This window comes from Mesocricetus auratus, unplaced genomic scaffold (genome assembly GCF_017639785.1).
Source record: "Mesocricetus auratus isolate SY011 unplaced genomic scaffold, BCM_Maur_2.0 Super-Scaffold_100020, whole genome shotgun sequence".
Taxonomy (NCBI): domain Eukaryota; kingdom Metazoa; phylum Chordata; class Mammalia; order Rodentia; family Cricetidae; genus Mesocricetus; species Mesocricetus auratus.
Window position 1 is genome coordinate 17,950,722 of NW_024429201.1, and position 6,544 is coordinate 17,957,265.

Genomic DNA, 6,544 nt, shown 5'->3' on the forward strand with positions numbered 1-6,544 from the left:
GCACTAGGCACATGCATGCTACACAGATATTCATTTAGGGAAAACACCTACACACATAAAAATAAGTAAAATTCTAGATGCTGAAGTTCAGAAAACAATACCCCAAGGAACGGCCTTGTATTCGAACTTTCCCCCTCTGACTTCCTCCTGATCTGTTTCCTGTTCTACTTTATTTCCTCAAGGCAGACTACAGATGCTAGACTTCTCTCTCCCCAGTCCTCAAACACAACTGAAGTAGCCTGACAGCAGAACTCCAGTGCACACAAATGACAAGCTTATTCCTTCATTACCAGGAGTGACTACAATTTGGTAACTATTTGTAACTACAATATAAAGTAACTCAATTTTCACTAAGTTGCATATTAACCAAACTCAATAACTAATAGAGAAATATTAATGTCAATAATATTGTCCCCAGAAACTAATTTGTACAGTTTTTCTTCCTTAGCATTTTTCTGACCAACTTTTCTCTTAGTAGGTTTTTTGAGGGAGGAAATAACTCAAACATGCACATGAAAATCTTCAGACCAATAACTAAGATTTGCATGAAGAACCAAAACTGAGAAAAAGAAGATACATTTGCCTGGAAGAAATCAAGCACCTCACACCAGTGTAGAATATGGAAAATGGCAGTTCTAATGAAAATAGCTTCTAGTTTTATTAGATAACCAGCAGATGCAGGGCAAGAGTGTGAAGTGGTTGTCAAAAAAGAAAAAAAAAGAGAATAATCTGGCCCTCAGAGTAGTTTTTATAGAAATTTGATTCACCAAATAGTTAGATTCAAGTGATTTCTTTATAAGTGCAAGTCATTTCAATTTATTACATCGTGTGTTAAAGAATAAATTCTAAACTAAAAAGACCTGAATTTGATTTAACTCCAAAACAATGACTAACTTGTGAGATTTTTATATGAAAGAACACAAGGACACTTTAGACAGACAGGAAAAGAGGAAAAATTCAGTAAGTTGCCACTGTAGGAACATTCAAGTATTTGGATTTAAATATTTGAAAGCTTATCTTTTGGAATAAGCCCTAGATTTATTCTGCATAATTGTAAGATGCAAAATGAAGGGATTAGAAGTAGATAAAAAAGGGATTTTCAATAAAGAAATTCCCCCTAAAAGTGAATGAGTTACTTTGAATTTGGGGTTGAAGATTCATGAAGGAGTATAAAAATTAGAATTAGTCTGGATGCCAAGTTTCTTCTGTACTTGAAGAATAAAAATTAATTTCAGAGGGCAAAACTGGATTACACCAGCAAAATGCCCTGGAGAGGCTATCAATAATTCACAATCTGCAGTAATTTTGGAAAATGAATTTTACTTTCCAAAGAGAAATATACAAAATTAGTATTCCTGGTGCAATTATATTCCAACAAAGGGGACCCATCACTGCTCCACATAGTCAGGGCAGCCAATGCACATTTAGATTTTTAATGAGGCTGTTCTGTCACAAGTGGACTTGTTTTTTTATGTCACCAAAAGAAAGTCACATTTTTAGGAAACCGTATTTTTGTCCTGGCATTTCTATTTTTTATTTCTCTCACAGAGGAGGTAAAATGACCACAGGAATACAACTCTACCCAACTGGTGAAGGAAAGGAGAGTGGCCAACACAAATATTATAGCATGAGGCTGGACCGGTGGAGAAATGAGAAAAAAAGATCAGTCCCTCCTAAAAGGGTCTCTGAAAATAAATGGTCATGCCAACCGCAGCCACAGGTGCAACACCACAGCCCCAAGGAAAGCTTTACTCAGCAGAGGCTGGCTTCAGGCACACACACGTGCAGCTTCCTACCCCCCTTTGGCTTGCATTTGCTGAAAGTCAAGGAACAGGAGGTTCATTCACAGCCAGATGAAAAAGCAACACATGCTTTCAGCGGCGGCCCGGGAGGTTTCACATTTTTACAGATATCTTCCTCTTCCTCTCACAAATACCACTCTGTATTTTCTCCTGAACCTCTCTCTTCCCCATCGATGAGGGATGTTAATCTGCCTCCTCTTGTGAGGGTTTCCAGCACATCACCACTGTGGCCATGGTTCAAGATGGTAATGCTAATGTCCAACCCAACTCCACTACAAAGACCCTTGCATTTCAGTATAGGTGTCTTCTCAAACCCTTCTCTAGCCAGTCTCCTCTGCCATTTCACCACCCTCCCCTCCAAAAAAAATTTACTGTCAGTTACTGGATTACCTTTTATCTTAGAACCTTTGTACACTGAGTCACTTCAGTCGGAAATTTTTCACTATTTTGCAGCTACTTTTAGCCAGTTAACCAGCACTCAAACTTCAACCTACTGGTAGACCTTGTCAACACTCCCCAACCTCGTGTCCTTCCTGGCCCCTCAGATTTTTATAGGTTGTTCCTCATGCATACCAGCAACTGCCTGTATCTCACTAACTAAAGGCAATTTTGAGTCAAGAGATGGTTCTTGGCTGAATTATCAGAGAGTCAACAACCCAGGAATAGTTCTTAAGCAGTGAGAACCAGACATTGCTGGATAATGTGTGCCTCCAGCTTGCCATCCCCTCGGCTGGACCATCCTGTAGGACACAGTTTCTTCAAGGGGCTCCAGAGAAAACCTACTCATGAACTCCCTGCTATTAGCTCTTGTTCTCTGTCTTTCCCTCCCAACCTCCCTCTCTCCCTCTCTCCCTCCCTCCCTTCTCTCTCTCTCTCTCCTCTCATTCTCCTCCCACTCACTCTCCTCCCTCCCTCCTTCCTTCCCTCCCACCCCCTCTCCTTTCTACTCCCTCACCATGCTTCCTGGAATCCAATCCTAAATAAACTTTTTTCTTTCTCCAAATCTTCTTGGGGAAAACGCAGACCAAAAGATTTCTTTTATGGCTGTGAGACTGTGAATCCCATTGTGCTACACTGTCCTATCGGCACCACTCACTTGTCTAGATCTCTCTTTAAATAGAACATGCCTTGCAGTCGCCTGCCTTTGTTTTCCCAGCACCCATGACAACTGCACAACAAACATTTATCATTTAGTGAAATGATAGGTAAGGCTCGCCTGGCCTCTTGAATTTTCATTGCAAATGTTATCCAAGTATCTAGAAAGTGATATGAAAATTAACAAATAGCATGTTTTCAAAGTAGAGAACCTATGTTCTAATTCCATCTGTATTGCTGCCAGTATGTTTCTTAGCAACTTCAGGTTGTACCCAGCTTACTACTTCAACTATAGCTAGCTTATTTCAGTTCCCTTCAGCTTCTTATGCTCAATACAAGCTAGGTAATTCTCCTAAATAATCACTAGGACACTATAGCAATGGTTGTCCATTATCGCTTAATCTCTTGGCCAGTGATTCTCAAAACTCTCAGTTTACCATTATCTCTCAAATCCAAACGAATGGAACCAGAATTCCAGATATAGACTGTAGAATCTAGATACAATGGTAAGAAGTATTTTTTAATTAAGGTATAACCATCAGAAAGCATATACCAAAACTATTCAGTTTTATGATTTGGACAATTGCACTTATCACCAGCACTTAGGCAAAACAGAATATTTCAACCACAAAAAAAATCCATTGTGGCTTTCAATAAGGAACTCCAAATAGAAATGACTAGAGGAGAACTTGTTCATGACATATTATAGTTATGACGTCAAAAATACAAAGCAAAGGAATGATATTAAAAACTGTAAGGAGCTAGGCGGTGGTGGCACATGCCTTTAATCCTAGCACTCAGGAAGCAGAGACAGGTAGATCTCTGTGAATTTAAGGCCAGCCTCATCTACAAAGCTACACAGAGAAACCCTGTCTCCAAAAGCAAAAAACAACAAAAACCCATATGGAAAAAAATACAAACTCTCTTACAAGGACAGACATGTCAGAATAACACCATTATCTTTCTCCCTCTTTTTTGTTTTTTGAGACAGGGTTTCTCTACATAGCCTTGGCTGTCCTGAAACTCGCTAAATATACCAGGGTGGCCTCCAATTCATAGAGACCTGCCTGCCTCTTAATGAATATTCCATTGTTGTGAAGAGGCACCATGATCATGGCAACTCTTTCTTGTTTGCTTGTTTGGATGGATGGTTGGTTTTTTATTTTTGAGAAGAGTTTCTCTGTATTGCTTTGAAACCTGCCCTGGAACTCACTCTATAGACCAGGCTGACCTCGAACTCAGAGATCTGCCTGCCACTGCTTCCCAAGTGCTGGGATTAAAGGCGTGCTCCCCCACTACCGGGTTTGGCCACAGCAACTCTTATAAAGGAAAACATTTAATTGGAACTGGCTTACAGGTTCAGAGGTCTAGTCCATTATCATCATGGTGGGAAGCATGATGGTGCACAGGCAGGCATGGTGCTGGAGTTCTAAATGTCTCCTGTGTATATGTGTTTCTTTATCTAGATTTGGGGAACTTCCTGCAATAACTTTACTGAAAAGAATCTGTTTCCTTAAGGTGTTTGTTTATGTCAGTACCTTCTTTACCCAGTAGATTCTTAGATCTGGTCTCTTGATGACATCCCAGAGTTCCTGGTCATGCTCATTTTTTGTTTCTTTATTGATGTCTGAATATAGTATCTTGTTTACCTTGTCCTCCATCCCTTATATTTTTTCTGCTTTAATGTTCTTTTCATTTGATTCATTGGGTCTTTCATTTCTAACGTTTCTAGTTGGTTCCTTTCAAACTCTCAATTTCCTTGCTCAATTTTTCTTCCATTTTGCTAAACTTTTTCTTTTTTGTTCCTTATTTTCTCAGCAGTTCTACTGACTTTTATTTTTCTATGTTCCAGATGTTTTTCACCTGATTCTGGACTGAATTCATTTGGTTTTGATCATGCCTGCTGGAGGTCATTAATCGTTTTTATCCATACTCTTGAAATCTCCATTAGCATTTTATATATTTGAGTGTCTTTGAATTCATTAGTTACCAAGTTATGAGCTTCAGGAGGTGTCATGCTGTGTGTTCTTTTTCCTATATTTCTGTGCTGCAATTTGTATATCTGTTAACTTAGCTAATTCTCCCTGTCTTATTTGGTAGTTTTCTAATTGAAGCAGCTCGTCGAGTCCCTATACAAACCACTGTGACAGCAACACACCATGCAAGACATAAAAGTACATTTAAAACTGACAGAAGCCCACAGATGCACCCCAATGGCCACTAAAACATAAAGCAGCAAAAGAAACTACTACAGAATTTTCTAGAAAGCTTAAAATAACTTAGAGTAAATGTAGAAACACTAAATAAGTGAGACAGGAGAAGGAGGCAGAAACAGGGAGAAAGGGTAACTGAAAATAGAATAAGACTGGAAGGGGGTGTTTTAAAAAGAGAGGGAGAAAAAACAAGAGGTTAGAATGATGAGGAAAAAATAAACAAAAACTTGCCAATAATAAAGAAGTTCAAATACCAATTTAGGTAACTATAAAAAGGATGATTTAAAAAATGGCACATAAAACATTTCTAAATATTATAGAGATGGAGAAAACAAGAAAGAGGAAGAGGATGGGGAGGAGAAGGAAGAAGAGGAGGATGAATATCAATAGCAACTAAGACAAGCAAAGAGGCTGACCAATGAGGACAATGTGTAAATAAACTTGATGAATGTATGAAGGGGAATAAAGCATAAAATTTTATTTTAATACAGTGTAAAAATATGTATTAAATGTAGTAAATGGTGAGGAAAGGGGACCCACAGGAGCCAAACAAAAGTGAGAAAGACAAACAGAATAAAATGTTGGAGCAGTTTTCTGGGTCCTAAAAATTTAAAGACTGCCAATTCTACTCACGGGATTGGGAGTAGATGTCAACTGAATTTGTGGGTCATGACATTCCTGTGGGTTATGCTGTTGCTGACTGTATCCTGGACAAGTGTTTGATGTCTGCCAGAGCTGTGTTCACTTTAAAAATGCCCCCTTGAGTCCTCCCTTGTGTTTGATCTTAGCCATTCTGACAAGTGTAAGATGGAACCTCAGATCTCCCTGAGAAGGGGAAATAGAAGAAATTTCGAGAGGATAAGAGCATAAGCGTTGTGGGAGATTTGTTTGTGTCATCACTCTGAGACTGCCAATGGAATTGGACCTAGGTTTGGAGGGCAGAGTCCATGTTCAGCTGGCCTAAATGAGCCATAGAATTTTCATGCCAACTCAGGGGAGATAGACACAGAGAGGAAGAAGGACGAACCTGGAAAAGATTCCTGGGTTTCTCAATCTGGGAAACATGGAGAATAGGCTTAGCTGATTGCTCCTCTGCTGTTCTTTGAATTACCAGGTTTTTATCTCAATTTCTGACTCCCACGTTTTTATTAATATTAGAACAGTTAAGGTAATGCTTTATCTGGCATCCAACATGTGGTGAGATCACATTACAGCTTTTAAAGCTGCCAGGTCCCCACCACCTAGGGTCAGTGCGTGGTTATCCCACCAGGGGCTTTTCCTGTTGCAGTACAACACAGCTGCACACCCTGGCTCCCAAACCTGCAGTCACAGCCTCCTGTCTGCTCTGCAGCCACCCAAGTCAGCCACTCACAGCAGGCACCGTCATTCAGCTGGCCCAGTGCCCTTCCACACATGCTGGCAGCTCAGGCATCT